General features: G+C 40.8%; 1 protein-coding gene across 2 annotated transcripts in view; it reads left to right on the forward strand.

Moving 5' to 3' along the window:
* The first annotated feature begins 2,396 nt into the window (after positions 1–2,396).
* Positions 2,397–17,006, forward strand: part of TULP4 (TUB like protein 4) — a 128,012-nt gene continuing 113,402 nt past the window's right edge. The window contains exon 1 of one of the 2 annotated variants that reach the window (XM_065732804.1): positions 2,397–2,442. The gene's annotated coding sequence lies outside the window, so the exon portion shown is untranslated. The remainder of the gene's footprint in view (positions 2,443–17,006) is intronic. The other variant, XM_065732812.1, reaches the window with a different exon arrangement.

Here is a 17,006-nt window from a genome sequence, read left to right on the forward strand (position 1 = left end):
AACATAAAACCATAACAAATGCATTGAGTAATTCTAGTTCAATTATTTCTTTAAATGTACTATAAAACAACAAATAACTGAAAGTGTTGGGGAAAACTTTGGGTTGGTTGAATTGCTAAGAATGGGGAGCAAGGAGGCTTTCAGGTAGCGGAATTTTTCATTATCATCATAGTTACATGGAGATCATAAACCAAAACAAGCCAGAGAAGCAAAGAAAAGACAAAAAAAAAATGTCATAAGTTCAAGGCTAGTGTCAGACACTGGCAACGCTTCACCCTTGCTCAAGCTTGAGATTAATCACTTGTGCCAATATTTTAAAGTTTCCACAAGTCTGGATGTCTTGGGATGTCTGGGGCAGAATCAAACTGGATTTCCTGAAAACTTATCACTACGAGTAGATGAAACATCAGTTCTGGGTTTTCTGGTCTCAGAGATTGCCACACTCAAACATGACAAGTACTTTTCTCCTTGGTACAAGTATCCAACATCTAACAGTTACAATCCTTGGGTGCTTTTAACATCTGTAATGATGTGAAGTAATGCAATGGAGAATCACAGAATGGTTTAGATTGGAAGAGACCTCTGAAGGTCATCTGTTTCATCTACAAGCTCACACAGGGCTGCCTACAGCAGGCTTCCCAGGGCCACACAATTACAGGGGCAGTGTACACATTTAATTTGCTTCTAAAATTCTGACAATAATTATATGTTGCCAGTTAAAAAATGCTTTATTTTAAATCTATTTGCAGTAAGTTGGGGCAAGTTCTTGATGCCAAGCTCTAAGTCCTGCAAGTAATTAGACATATTAGTTTGTTCAACTCAAAGATCTCCCACAGGTTTTCATAATGATGAGGCTTGAGTGTGAATTGAACTCATTTGGTTTGCCTGCTATGAATGTGCTTGAGAGAAGTAAGAACTATTTTTACTGTAGAAATTTATTACTTTTCCCTTGGATAACTGAAAAATTGTTTTTGTTGTTGTCTGTTGGTTTGTTTGTTCTGCCCATTTCTTCCCTTAAAAAATGAACATAAATTTAGTGTGCAAATGGAGAAGAAATCATGCAAAATGAAATAAAATGGAGAAAAAAAGACCCTCTGCAACAAAAAAAACCCCCAACCAATTGATATGTGAAAGAGTGAATATCTTACCTAAAAAAAAATAAAAAATACATATATGTGTGTGTTCTGGTTTTGCAGATTAATGAAGGTGAGTTTAAGAGGTTGTTTCTGTGTGTTGTTATAGCTAAGTCAGATTTGTCATCTGTCTTCCCAAAAAAGAGGCCAGGCTTGGTTTGTTAGAGGGAAAGGTTGTGAATATGGGATTAATGTTTTACAGAAATGGAATGATATGAATCACAGAATTGTAGGGGTTGGAAGGGACCTCTAGAGATCACTGAGTCCAACCCCCTGCCAAAGCAGCTCCCTAGCCCAGGTTGCACAGGTAGGCGTCCAGGCGGGTCTGGAACGTCTCCAGAGAAGGAGACTCCGCCACCTCTTTGTGCAGCTGTGCCAGCGCTCCGTCACTGCACTGGGAAGAAGTTCCCACACACGTTTGTGCAGAACTTCCTATGCTTCACTTTGTGGCCATTGCCCCTTGTCCTGTCACCACAATGGAAGAAGCTACTTCCTCTAATAGCTGGGTAAGCTGTAAAACCATTGTCCTAGTGTGACTGTAATGAACAGAGCTGTGTTCCTTTAGAAACTGCATGTTTGTTGTTGCAATTGACTTTTAAGTGCACTTAGAAAATATTGTATGCAGTTCCTTTACTGCCATTCAAACATTTTTGCTGCTAGCTCCATAGCATAATGAACTGGCAGTTTATGTCAGGCTTATTACATTGGAGGAACAGATGGAACAGAACCTACTGAAGGAAAAAGTGGTCTCTTCCTCTTGAGTTTTCTCTTACTTTTACGTATTTTATTTAAAAATAATTTGGAGTGTGAATTAGAATGCTTGACTATCCAAGAGTGTACTGTAAGTCACGGAACAAAAGACTGACGCGATGCAGTAATTTCCTAAGCTGTAACGTGACTGTGTATAGAGCAACAGCATCCTGGCAGGCAACAAAATGAGCGTGTGCTATTGCTTTAAACGTTAGAAGTTTTGTCTTTGGAAGCTGGGGCTTTGTTAGCTGCTAGGACGCTCCTGGGTTCCAGTCGTGGCCGCGTTCGAGCTTGCTGTTGCTCCCTCAGGCTCGAGTTGAACCCAGGAGATGAGAAAAGAACCCGGCCCTCAACACCTGCCCCGAAGCAGAGCTCCCTCTAACGAGACCCCAGCCCCGACCCGCGGCCGTGAGGAGGGCCCGGGGTGGGCGGCCCTGAGCCCGCGGCGCCGCACGGCGGGGGCGGAGCCGGCGCGGGGAAGCGCGGTGGTCACGTGGCGGCGGGGTCACGTGGCGGGGAGTCGGGCCCAGCCGCCACCGCCGCCGCCACTCCGGTAGCGGTGAGAGACGGAGCCGGGAGGGCGGGTGCGGGGGGAGGTGCCGCGGGGCCGGGGCGGGCGCGGGGAGGGAGCGTGGGGCTGCGAGCGGCCGCCGCCCGTAACGCTGAGGTGAGTGAGAGGCGGGGGTCGCCGCGGCGGGGCGGGGCGGGGTGGGTGGGCAGCTCCGCTGCCGTTGTCCTTTTGTTCCGGCGGGCGGGCGCCGTCGGTGATCGATTAGCCTGGGGCCGGCCGGGCGCTCCGCTTTTCTCCGGTGCCGACGCGGGCGGTGCGAGCAGGCGGGCTCCTGCCGGCCTCTCCGGTCGGGCCGGCGGCACCGCGCCGCTTCGGCCCTGCCCGCTCCCCTGTGCAGGGCACCCGGCAGTCCCGCGGGGCTCCTCCCGGCCGCCGCCGCGGAGTATTGCGTGGAACGGAACCGGCGCGCGGCTCCGAGTGCCGCTGAGTGCCCGCTTCGCAGAGCGTAGGTTCGGGGAGCGTGCCCGGCTGCCCGGGGGAGCGCGGGGTGAAGGGCCGCCCGAGTTATCCGCTCGTTCGGGTGCACGGAGCCCCGCGGTGTCTCAGGGTAGAGCCAGACAAAGGCCTCGGCGGAGATCTTTCCCTGCTTCTTGAAAAAGATGTGACTGCGCCCGTGTCGTTTTCGTCGGTGACTTCATTTTGCCGGGATGAGAGCACCTGTCCCAGTGTGACTAGTGGATGAGTAGCACGCCGTGCTGTAGGTAGGTTAGGTAAGAGGTATGTGCAGCCGATGCGTCCCCGCACGGCAGCTGTAAACAGCACAGTTGTTGCCTAATGGCTGTCTTCAAAAATGATTTGTGAAATGTAAGTCTGAAGCCCTCAACTATCTGACTAATGAAATGCAAAATACCAAGCACTTGCTCGGAAAAGCAAATAAACACTTGCCATCATACAGTACCGACACCCTTGAAGATTGCTATAAACATCAGCCACAAATGTTTAACTATTTCTATTGAAAGCTTAGTCAATTCTCGCTTAAAAAGAAGAAAGAAAAATAAAAAATAGAAGGCTTGTAACAGAATAGTTGAACAGATTTCTCTTTTCATCGCAGTTCCTGATAACACTGCTTCATACCTTGTACCATCACAGATTTTTCTGTAATAGCAAAATGATTGTGATCCCTGTGGCTGCTCGCAGCTCTATCCTGCAGTCCTGATTTGAGAAATAGCTTCATGCCAGCAGCCCCTAGCCAGGGAGCTCTTGCAAGGGAGATGTGGGCAAGTGGGCCTCATTTTTCATAGTTGTTGAGAGCCAAGTGAGATGAAGCTGTTTCCAAAAATTGTCTATCGTCTTAAAACTGCCTGCAGTGGGATTTTATAAAAAGGTAATTATCAAGTTCTGTGGGGCTGAAACAAAGCAGTAGGCTGGGGTCTGTGTGTATAGGTAGATGGCTTAAAAACTCAAAAATAGCCTAGAAGACTGCCAGGTATTGTTGTGAATGACTTATGGGAAGTGGATTGTTTTGTGCTATACGTTACTGTTTTGACTGGCAGCCTGTGGAATTTGTTCTCACCTAGTCAACAGGTGTTTATTCTAAAGCCCTTCCCAAGTTTCAATATTCAGAGATTGCCTATTTACTGTGGGAGCTATATTGAGTTCCTGATGGGTGGTTCGTTCACTCTTATTTTTTTTTCAATGAGTAGCTGAATAGATTCAGATGGTTCTTTTGTAAGCTTACACCAGGCAAACTGCTGCAGTGTGACTTCTGTTACCTCCTTGAATCATTGTATCACAGGAACGATTGCTTCTGCTGGGCTTCCAAATAAAATTTGTTTTGTTTATAATTAACATCCCAGAAAAAAAGTAGTACATGCTTCATGTTGTTATTAGGCTTACTTGGAATGCACAGCTTTTAACAGTACTTTTCATTAGTAGGCTTTAAAACACCTTGCAGAAGAGTTCAATGTAATTATGATTTTCTTATCTGAGGGTAATTACCTAGTGCTCTCATAAAGATATCATTGTCTGTCTGTGATTGCTCTAAGAAAGTCTTAAGAGGTTGAAAAATAAAATTAGGTATTGATTAAGGAAAAAAAAAAAAAGCAAAAAAGCCTTATGATAAAACCCTACAAGCTCACATTTGTTTTGAACATTCTCTATTGTAGCACTCTTATTTTGTTTAATGGTGCCCGAGGTCATTTCATACTGTACCTCCTGTGCCAAGGCTGTGGGAGCTAAGCCTGCTCACTGTTAGGTAGAACAGGCTTTTCTGCTTTGTGTTTGAAGACACCCTACAGAAGACTCGACCAAATTCATGGATGAGTTAGAAAATGACTCAGGACAGGTTTCTGTTAAGGGGATCCAAGTAATCATGGTGCATGCCTCCAGTTACCGAGGAGCTTGGCTGCTGAGAGGGTTTATACAGATGCCTTTTGATATCTATTAGAAGTGGAAAGAGTTGTAAATGAGTTACTTGTATTGCCAGAACCATTCCATCTTCTTGGCTTTCTTTCTCTTCAGCGTGCAGAGCTGGTGAGAGGTAGTGATTTAGAATCCTGCTCTTTTGTTGCTGTTGACTGGAACTGTTTTTCTCCTTAAGCATCACATTTTTTGTAATGCTTCTGGAAGCAGAACAAACTTCTGGCACAGAAGGTATGAGGTGCACACACTAAAATAGTGTGTTTGTGTTTTTTTTTTTCCCCCCACAGCTATCTCTGCCAAATCTCATGTCCAGATGAATCACTAATTTTATTATTGGTGCATTTTAATAAGCAATCTAGTTTAAGACTTGACATCTCTTTACGCTGTGTTGATATTTTCCAAAATAGCACAAATAAAATGTTTTATATTGCTCTATTTTGAAACAGTGGAAACACTGTCATTTAGGGATAACAATACTTGCTAGGAAATATGCAAAAGACTTTTATAACAGCAGTGTTATAGTTTTATTTGTGTGGTAACTCCTTGTGTATGATACTGTCCAGAAACGTGTGCTCGTGTAACTTATGTCTGAATTATAGACCCTTCATTAAGGGGGTAGTAGGGCTTCTCTATAGTAATGAAATGCTTGCAGACAGCAAGCACTGAAAACAGTGATTTCAGCTGATTCCATGTCAAAATGGCCTGCCTGTAACAGGCATGACAAGATCCAGACTTGTTAGGTCTGTGTGAATTCAGATTATTTGGGAAAAAGATTCTAGAGGTTGGGTTTCATGGATTAGAATTTTTCTGCCTATTTGTGTATTCATTACTTTGTAACTTAACACCCCTAGTCTTGGGGGGGGGGAGTGATGACTATTGTTTTCATCGTTGTTTACTTATTTCATCTGCTGTTGTCTTATTTTGTTATTTTTAACTGATGTCCTTGTTTACCTAGTTTGCTGAACAGTAGTGATAGTTTTTTCTTTGTGCTTATACTGTGAAAAACCTTAGTACTCCTCAGCTTCACATACAATCCTTGATAGCTAGAACATAGCACAGCTGTCCTGGAGAACCTCCCAGTGGAAATCTGGGCTCTTTGCATGGTATGCAGGTCCTGGCTCCTTTGATTGTTACCTGCTGTGTGGTTTCAGAGCCAGCAGATCCCTCCCTGCTTTCCTAGTTTCTTGGATTTAAACCATCTCTGATACCCACATGTAGTGCAGAATACTCTTTGTGGAACATGTACTTGAAGATTAATTTGCCCATTGGAATGTAAGAAATTTGGCACTTTTCAGTGCTAGTATCATTTCTTCTCTTGCTTAGTACATGTGGTGGAATAAGTTCTTCTCCCATGAAGATATTCTTCTCATTAAATGTTTGCTGAAGCGAATATCTTGTCAGCTAAACTGATTTCTAAATAAAAATCTTCAAACATCTCGTTTCATTAGTTTGAATAATAATTGCTAAGTAAAATTTGGAAGGAGGCCAAACCCATATCCATTTATGCAGCCATTTGAAGAAAATTACTGCCAAGTTCTTTACAGGTGCTACTTGGCACCACTTAAGCAGATGAAAAACATAGGGAGGATTCCTATGTTGGATACAGTACGAAACAAAAGCAGCATTCTGCAAGTGTATTAAGAACGCTGTTGAAGAGAGGTGTTTTTGGAGATGAACAGAAATAAAGTCCTAATGAAAAGCAGAAGTGGGATGATCACTGAGCCAGCAGTGGACATGGTTCACAGGGGTTCTTCAGCTGGAGAAAGACCTTGGCTCACGATGTTATTACATGGTATGCAAGAGCTGCATATGCTCGTTTTCAGAGTTGGTGCAGTACCCAGTGCAGCGGGAGCTCCGTTCTGCTTTGCAGCTAGGTGTTACTGGCTGTGTTTCATAAGGAATGAGTCTGTGCTCTGTCAGAATGGTGGAATGACTTCTAGGAAATCCTGTTAGTCATATGTAACTGAAAAACAGAATGCCACCCAAAAGATCTACCTATCTAATACCTGGGTAAAGTACACGGAAGGGAGACTTTAGCACAAATCCTCTTGTAGGTAATACAGGCTGTGGATAATAGTTGGTGTATTAAAAATATCACAGATGTTACTGAGAAAACTATTTTGAGTGTTAAGTAAAACTCAAAGGGGGGAGTGAATTCAGCTAAGGGAGAAGGAGGAAGAGTTATCTATTTGTGGTGCCTTCCCCAGCTCTCGTGAGTGATGCAAGTATATTAAGAACTGTTGCTATATAAATATCTTGGCTGCCATACAAGTGCCCTACATAGTGCTTGAGAATGAGGGAACTGAGTAGTGTAGGTGTTGAACCAGCTTTAGATATTTTACCTTCGTTTCTCCCATACAAAGAAATGCAGACCAAGGCTGAGCTTGGACTGGAGGTGTTTTCCACATCAGCATCTTGTTTTGAATGGTGAATGATAGCAGGTGACTAGGGTGTGCAGGTAGCTGGGTATCTGAAGGAAGCTTCGCTGGCTTCTAGCAAGATGCAGTTAGCGATTTCTAAACAGACAATTTAGTATTGAATCGTTTGTTTTTTAATAGCTGTGGTGAATCTATGCAATCTGTTTTTGAACCCTCAGAGACGTTAACATCTGTGGCATCTAGTGGTTCAAGAATGATGGAAGCATAGGTGTTTACTTCTAGTTAGAATCACAGGATGGCTTGGGTTGGACAGGGCTAATGGATGATTGAATTCCAACTCCCAACTCCCAACGCGGTTCCACTATTGTCAGGCTATAAGGTATAATCCTCCCCTCCCTTCATTTTGCACAGTGCAAATGCTTGCTATTTTTAATTTGTAAAATTTGATATCAAACTTGTATGGATGAGGTTGACTGCTTTATGTGTACATCTGGAATGCCAGAGATGTGCAGGCTTTTTATCTTTTATTTATTGGGAAATAACGCTTTCATCTTCTCTCTTGTAGTAATGTCCTGTTTGCTTATACCTTGCATTTCTCTTCAGCAGTTTTCTGGTTCCCTTTGACAGACAGCTTTGCACTTAGAAGTGTATCTTCTGTAGTCCCTACTTTTGTACTTCATCTGGTTAGAAACAGTATTATAAATCAAATGGCTTTGATGGCTCTGCAGCCTTCCTGGGACCTTCCCTCTTTGGTGTGGACTTATCCCTGGCTTGGATTCCTCCTTTTCAGTGCTAATGTTTATTAGTAGATCTTTAAAGATGTTTTTGTTGATGCTTAAGGCAAAGATCCTTCATGGTAGTGTATTCTTGGGGGTTTATTTATTTATTTTTTAATTTGGAAGAACAGAAAACGAGTGTAGCTCCAATTGTCTGGTAACTTTACAGAAGTAATTAGGTAAATAGATAAAGGTGCTTGCATTCTCAGAGAGCGACTTAAATAAATGCATTGGAGTCTTACAATGACATGGTAAGCTAAACAGTGAAAATCTGTTGTCTTGGATGAGTGATCAAGAGTTAAAATTAAACAACATGTTTCTGATAGGAGATTTGAACCATTTGCAGCTTTTCTGAAGTGGAAATTAAAAAAAAAAGGTTCTTTTAAGATAACTATAGCAAGCCCCATTATGATAGTAGGCCATCATGAACATGAATTAGTCTGTTTTGCTGAGCAAAAAAAACTTTTGTGAAGCAATAGGATTCTATTAAAAGCAATTACAAAGCATAGGATTAAGTGATTACGTTTTCATCCTATGAGCTACAGACTTTCCAGATTCCACCAACCTGCTGAGGAGCCATTCTTTATAGCAGTAGAATAACTATGGAACATGAATTTGATCCAGTGTACATAGTTTCCCAGTGTTGCAAAGAGAATTTTTGCATTCGGGCATGTTCACTGGACCTGTGGTGAGACTGAGGAAAGTACGCTGTATGAAGAAGTACAGTTTGAGCTCAGTACTATTGCTAGGTGTGTGCATGCACGATATTAATCCCCCTCTTACATTCTCAAAAGGTTAAGTACTTATTTTTATTAATAAAGCATTTGACTTGGAAATAGTTCTCTCTTCAGAGGAGATAAATGAGCACGGGTGGTGGTGAAGACTATATTGGATATTCTCATAATGCAGCTTTGTTTTCAGTCCCATTGGAGGATTTTGTGATTGCTATTATTAATATAGAGAACAGATGGCCAGAATAGTGGTTGTTTTGGGCAAAAAGTGACAAGTAAGGCTTAAAGATTTCATAAAAGGTAGTGTTCTGTTTTCGCAAGAAGTAAAAGTCTTTAGTCACTGTCAGAGGGAAGTTGTTCCAAAGGTTGGGTAGTTTACTTAATTCATTCACCCCCTTTTCCCTTTGGAATTTGGTTTAAATACTTCTGGTGTGAGAAAACTTCTTGTTGATTTGCAGAGAAAATATTTGTAATTCAGTTGTCTAGTGCTGTGGTGACAGAACAAGCTCTTAACTGATTTTAAAATAGCGTTGCTCATTGAAACTTCATTCTCTGCTTTACATTTGAATTTGTGTTCTTTCTGAATTTTTATTGGTGGAAATAATCAGTTTTCTTCATGTTTGATGGAGAGTGAAAATTCTCCTTAAATAGTATTGGAACCTTTGCATGGGAGGTAATAACCTAGTTTTTATAGTGTGTCTCCAGGAGCAGATCTTCTAGTAGCCCAGTTTTTGTAAAGAAAGATGAATCATAAGAGTTTAGATCGTACTGATTTGCTTCCAGCTGCATTGTCACATTGTAAATATCACCCAATGACTCAGTGTCCATCTCAGTATGGAACTGACTGTTTTCACTTATTCATAGGTTCATAGGTTCATAAGGTTGGAAAGGACCTACAAGATCATCTAGTCCAACCATCCTCCTATCACTATCCCTACCCAACTACTAAATCAAATCCGTTAGCACCTCATCTAAACGCTTCTTGAACAGCGCTAGGGATGGTGCCTCAACCACCTCCCTAGGCAGGCCATTCCAGTGCCTGACCACTCTTTCAGAGAAAAAATGTTTCCTCAGGTCTAATCTAAATCTTCCTTGGCACAACTTGTGGCCATTCCCTCTCGTCCTGTCATTATTTATCAGGGAGAAGAGGCCCACCCCCTCCTCACCACAACCCCCCTTCAGGAAGTGGTAGAGTGATGTTTACTTCTTTCATTTGTTGGTATGTAGACTAAGATTTAATTGCTTTTTGAGCCTAATACTTATCCAAGCTCACAAAACAGCTTTCTTTTTGTTTGTTTTTTGTTTTGTTTTTCCCCCTGGAATATTTTTATGAAGTTTTTGTTCCTGCCTTTTTCGTTGGCAGGGCTAGTGTGAAAGCATTCAGTGAAAAATCTTAGAATACTGATAATGCTCAGTTCCTTCTTTCTTTTGATTGCCCCAAGTGACATTTTTGAATCCTTCCCTTGTTTTGTTTCAAAACACCTTGTTACATCAGCCATTTCGAAAATCAAGCTGAAAAGTTTTTCCAACTTAAAAATAAATTAACAATTGCATGCACACACATTTGGCTGCGCAGTATAATCTATTTTTAGGAAAGAGCTCTGTTCTGTTTTCATTTAATTTTAATGGTCTTTTACATTCATTTGAGGCATCCTAATGACTTCTGGGATCTTATCCAGTCCTTCCTAGTAGGTAAGTGTGTGAGTCCTGTGGATCAAATTTCAGAATCAGTTGTGTAGGGGGAGTCCCACTTATCTGCCAGATAACTTCAGGTATTCCAGTAATTCCTGGTGTGTGTTCGAAGTACTGCTTCTGCTTGTTTGGTCTACAGTGTAGCAGCATCTATGTGATTGGAAAGGCAAAGCAGCCTGTAGGAGGTTACTGCCACATAAATCTAACGTATTAAAAACAACTGCCATCCCATGTAGATTAGTATTCTGTTGCACTGTTCTTTTAATTTATGGGCCCGCATTAGTCTAGGGTTGGTAGTTACATTTGGGTTTTACTTCTGTCATGTGTTTGCTGATGGTTGCAGCAGAAGATTGGGAGTTAGAACTCCTCTCCTCCCACTTTTGCCGTGAGCTTCCAGATTGCTTTGAGTTGCTTAATTGTCTTTTACTCAATGGGTATAATGCTGTCTTCCTACTTCTCCTTAGGTGCACTTAGACTAGTGAAGCACTTTCAGGACACTGGGTAGAAGATTGAGGAGTCGGGTCATGTTAAGGGATGTCATTGTGTAGTTGGACATGAGTCAAATGTTCACTTAACAGAGGATGAGAGGCTGTTCAAAGGTTAAAAAAAATGCAGAAAAAGGGAAGGGACCAAAAGAAGAGAGTGAACTTTGCTTCTTGATTATTCCTTAGCTTGTTCATTTTTTGGGGTGTCTCATAATGACTGTAAACTGTCAGCGGTGGTGCTGAAGTAGCAATACTTGTAGAAGACCAGCAGAAATTGCACCTGGATGAGGTCCCTATGTGAAGCACATAATCGGATGTCTCCACTAAAGCACTGCTGTGGCTGAATGACTCCTCTGCCTGTTTGTAAAAGATCCAGGAAAGAGTTCAGGGTATTGCTGAATTAGACTATGGTGTTGGGAGTTTGGGGTGTTAGCAATGACAAGCTCGTATTGACCATTTGTTGACAAGGGTGCATTTGTGATGGAAGGGTTGATTGGGCAGCTGAGTGCATTTCTGCTTCCTTTGTAATAGAAAACACTTCTATTGACTGACTGTTCAACTTTGTCTATAGAGATGTCTTTTCCCCCCAGATTTGTGTGTAGGGAGTGTTTTCATTTTACACAATCTTTTCATGTCCGTCTTTACTGAAACAGAATGAATAAAGCAGGGATGCACTTGCTTGAAAAATATCATCTGATGTGTGGATTTTTTTTTTTGAGAACAGACTCTTAACTCCTGTATTAACTTTTTTAATATTTACCCAGCTATTATGCCTCAGAGTTGTATTTATACAGTATAGGATGTGATATGAAAAATGTTTTATCATTTTCATAGTTTGGTAAAGACCAGAATTAAACATTAAGGTTATGTAGTCTCAATTTCTTCATGGAGCTGTCTGTGTTTTATGTGAAGGAGTTGGGTATTGGTGGAAGCAGTGTTGGTATTTTTTTTGCCTTTTATTCCCCTGCAGAGACACTAATTATGGGATTAGACTTAAAATCATGATACAGATGTGATCCTAGTTCTCTCATGTAGTCAACTGTTCATAGGTCTGTTCTCGTATTCAGGTTCAGGTAAAGACTCAGCAATGGTGGTTTTTCGAGGCAACGAGACAAGGATAAAATTCCCAAGGTCATAGAGCAAAAAAGGTCCCTGCTTGTTGTTTTGAGAGTTACCAGTGTTCTGGTGGAGATGTTTATTCAGAAATGGGAAGAACAAAATCACCTTTCATGCTAATTTTCCTTGCTAGGTTTCTCAAGTTGTGGTGCGAGGCTTTCCAGGTGTCTTGCCTAGAGCTGCTTGCCTGCTTTCTTTGCAAGGTAACTTGTTTACTTCTCTTGATCCTTTCTATTTTTGGAGAGGCTTATTCTCTCTTCAGAGGCTTACTTGCTTTCTTTGACTATCTGAGTAAATTCAGGACTCTCTTAGGGGTTTACATTTGTCAAAAGATGATACACCACTGTCCTGTCTCTTCTTTTGTCCCTCTGTACTTTGAGACTTTCTTTCAGGGTAAGCTCCTGTGGCTACACTATTGATACTGTGCATTGTTCCTCTGCGTGATACTGTTGAAGGTTTTTGCTACCTGCACTGTGATGTTTATTAGGTGGCTTGTACCGGAGCACTCTGTCCATCTCTTTCAGGCTTTTCTGGCAGGATTTTTCAAAGCCGTCTCTTTTAAAATTTGCTTAAGTGGTAACAAGGAGGAGTGATAGAAGTTATGGGAGATGCTGGTTTCCATACAAAATAGAGCACTCAGAAGTGCACAGCTTATTTGACAGCATTAGGATATATAGCGAATTTTGCAGCATACTTGTGAACTGACAGCTACGAACCTTTTGTTCTGTGTTTTGGAAAATTTCAGGCCCAGAACTCTAGTGATGACTTAGTCAAAACACTGCTCAGACAAAAACACATTCAGACAAGACCAATTCAGAAAAAAAACACCACATTCAGACAAGCTGCTGCTCTCAAAGCCTCAGTGTCCCTTCTTATGTTAAGTTTTTCAGACTTACTAAAGAGATATCCCATGTTCTGTATTGCTTGGAGGGTCAGAGGCTTAAGAAACATTATGATACTTCAGATTTTGAGAGCTATTTGCCCTAGCACCTATTTGCTTGTAATATCTTTTGCATATTTTTTCTGATGTTTACAAACCAAATGTGGCAAAAGCTTAATTTTGTTATTAGAGTAATTTGTGTATTCTGTTTGATTTTTGCCCTCTAAATTCTGAAATCCTTACTGATCAGACTAGTTATAAACAAGATGTTCTGTTATGCTGGTGATAAGTCTAAATCTGCCTTGGGACAATTGCCTCTTCCCTAATGTGATATCAGTGGAAATACTGCAATGAAACGGATTTCTTTCTCAGCTAGAAAAGAAATGTTTATTATCAGTGGCTTGTTAGATTCTTAGTATCATGGAAATTCATTTTGTGTCGTGTAGTATGCAGTCATCCTTCCATTAAACGCCCTGCTTCTTTTTGGTTATGAGCAAAATCAGCAGAGCATCCAAGTGTGTTCATAACGTGGGTATGTGGAGGCATATTTTGCTGAACCTATACTTTGATCAGCTGTAAAGGTCAATTCCTACTTTCCACTGCTGGTTTTTGGAGTGTGTATGTGTTATATGCAGTTGAATAAAGATACTCGTTTTATGCAAGAAAGAGGTATTTTTGTTCTTTCCTATTTCCCTGGCCCCAGTGCTGGTATATAATTACAATAATGTCAGAAATGTCTGGAAAGGATCTAGCATAACAATCTCTCTCCTCTCAGGTGTTTACAATTTGCGTTCACTTTTGAAAGCAAACGTTTACTTTTGTCAGTTGGGTCTTTATTGTAATAATACGAAAGGAATCAATGCCATCTTAATTTTTTCATCAGTATTTTCCCTGTTTTGATTAATTGTTGATTGTACAGTGTTTTCCTGATACACATTTCCACCTCACTGTAGGAAAAATGATTCATTTATTGAGACAGGGTTATCTTGCTTAGTGGATTTTATGAACGTGTCATTTCTCATGTCAGATGATTTATCGTTTCATTGGCAGGCTAATAAATTGCTTAAATTGTTTTGATTTTGTTTTTACTTCGAGTGTGCAAGTGTCTTACAAATGCTGTTGCTAGGATGAAGGGCACAGATTCTTCCCCACCCTGCATCTCCATTAAGCTAATGCATCATCTCTTGTATTAGGTGGCAGAAGACACTGTAGTATGCACTCTTAGCATGTTTACTCAGCCTAGGAAAGTGATACTGTGCTTGAAGTCTGATTCAGAGCTTTAGCACTGACTTCAGAATGAAATGGCATAAATCCCAAGTGTTATTCTTTTCACCCTGTGAACCTACAACAGGCTTGTTACCTGTATGACCTTAATTCTTTGCCCCTGAAGGAAACTTCTGTGCTTTCTTTTTCAGAGGGCTCCCTCTGGCTCATCATTAGCTGCAGGGGTTATGTTTGTCGTGACCCAGTGTCCTCAGTGGGAAGGGAGCAAATTAGTCACTGCTCAGGTTGGAGCCAACTTCTAAAGACTGACCTTACTGCTGCCACATGACACTGCAGGACTAGAGAAAAAAGTAACTATTATTTGTTCTTCTTTTGGCTATGTAAGTGGATGGCTTAAGTTTGGGGCTGAGGAGGAAGCAGAAATACTAATTTCTAAAGGGTCTCTGTATCATGAATCTGATGTAAGTCATGTTGAGGCATTCATCTGTCTGAAATCTTGTGTATGTTGAGATTTGAGGTATGAAGAATCTATCCTTTTTAAAACAAACAAAAACCAAACAAAAACACAAAATTAAACTAGTATGTCCAAGAGCCTAATAGCAGACAAATCACGTGGAAGTCTGGCTGTGACAGGCTGGTATTTCTTCTGCAGTACGTGATGGAGGCTGAGACCACTACACTGCTGATTCAGGAAGAGAGAATGTGTGCCTGTATGTCATAGAGCTCATGTGATAGTTGGACATTTTAGCTCAGCCTTATCATCTTTGCCTGCTTTTAAACTGAGATTCAGGACCTATTTTTTTTGTGATGATGATGAAGACACAGGTCCTAAATGGCTTTCACAAACAAAACTTTTGTATTTTTTTATTGGGATGTGTTAGAAGGTATTTACAAGGTAGCTATGAGAGGGATACAAGATGTAGTACTTTCAAGTGCAACTTTTAATCTAAGCATTGTAGTAAATATATCCTTTAGCATAACTTGAAAAAAACAATTAGAATAATTTTGCCAATAAGTATGGTGACTATCTCTTAAATAATTTTTGTTGAAATTTTAAGCATCTCAGATGACCAAAATGAGAGAAATTGCTTGGTAAATATTTGAATTGCATTTGCTGAAGGGGCAGCTCACTTTGCAACAGATTATCTTTGGTAGGCACAGACAGAAAATTCTGTTTTAGCTTAGTATATTTTGTCATTTTTTTTCTCCTTCAAAATAAGAAACTGAAAAAACTTGTTTTCCTTTTACATAGTGTAGAAAAAATGAAATGTGCTGCTGAGATCAACAAGTTCTTTTAAGGATGCCCAGAAACCAGCTCAGTTCGTGAACTAAAGATAACGCTGCTTCTATTAATAGGAGAAAACAAAAAATGAATGCAGCTTTTAATGCGGGATATAATAGAAACATGTAACCAAAATGTCTATTGTAGTTTTATAATTAACCCTAAATCTTGAATAATTTGGATTTGTGTAAATGAAATTACAGTTTCCTTTGAAACCAGCTTGATATGCCTGTGAGTTTGCAAGATGACCCTCAAATGTAATACTTCACAGTACTACAACTTTATTTTTTTCCCTCATGTCCCTGGCAACCTCATTGATGTTGGATTTGGCTGGTTCTTGGCTGGTTCTTGGAACTTTCAGCATTACGTGCCAGGGATGCATCCTGTATGTGTCAGTGGTACCTATATGGCAGTTCAGAGAGTATCTGGTCCAGAAAATGGGAGGGACTGTTCACGTTTTTTTCTTCTACTGTATTAAAATAATCTGAATAAATTTGTGTAAGTTAAGTGATCACTTAAATGTGAATGCATTATGGCATTCCAGTTTGTTTAAAAAAATAGTATCAAATATGGAGTTGCTACATTTACTTGTAAATCAATATCAGCTTAGGGTTACTATCTAGTAATAGTCTCTATCACACAAGGAGTAGAAATGCAGAATCAAAGTTAGATATCTAAATTAAATTTCCTTGCTTGATGATGGAGGTAATAACCATACTTGCTTACTGTAAGTCATTTTGAATTAACGTGGCCTGTGTGCCTGTCTTCCTGCAGCTCACTGCATAAGTATTTTGACACATGATGTGTTTCACCAAATGTTAATGGTTATTTTTAAATATGAGAACAAAAAGCAGAATGTTGGTTATGGCGTTTCCTGTGAATCCAAAACAGATAGGTTTTGTAGCAAGGTGGACACAGAAAAGAAAACATCAGATAAATTATGTTCTTGTATGTTCTTGTTTCTTATTCTGATGCTGTCTTCTCCTTCAGTACTGGGGAGGATTCCCCATCTGTGTTTCTTGGGGAAGGTCCATGGCCCAGCTGAACAGATCTAACATCTTGCTGTTTCTTAGGCTGCAGCTAAGTCTTGTGGGTCCTGCCTGCTCCTTTGCCTCAGCTCTGAGACTCATTTGACCTTTCAGTGAATTGCTTCAGCTCAGTTGCTTTTGTTGCTTTTGTTGTTTCAGTATTTTCTGTTGGTTTAGGAATCAGAGCCTGGAGAAATCAGACAGGCACCAGGCAATGAACAGAGGGACCAAGGCTGACTGAACCCAGGAAACTGGAATAGGTCACGTGGCATTGGCTGCTTTGAGCATTTTACTCTCCTTGTAGGCCTGTGTCTTTAGTTTCTTCATCTGGTAAAACAGATCTTAGAAAGCTGCTAAAAATGTTTGATAATGCATACCTGCCTTCAATTCAAGGTACCACTGCAAGTGGTGAGAGAGGGCTTACAGAAGCAATCCAACCTTTCTGTATACAAACTGTCCTACTTTTGCCATAAAACTTTATCTCTTAAGAGATAAAGTATTATAAAGGCGTTGAATTCCTATTGATAACAGCAGTTTGCTGTCACGTGCCAACTGTGCAGCCGCTTAAAGGCGAACTTCTGTATCTGTAAACAGGTGGA

This window comes from Cyrtonyx montezumae, unplaced genomic scaffold (assembly GCF_038088225.1).
Source record: "Cyrtonyx montezumae isolate F1298 unplaced genomic scaffold, pur_monq_1.0 scaffold_0, whole genome shotgun sequence".
Lineage (NCBI taxonomy): Eukaryota > Metazoa > Chordata > Aves > Galliformes > Odontophoridae > Cyrtonyx > Cyrtonyx montezumae.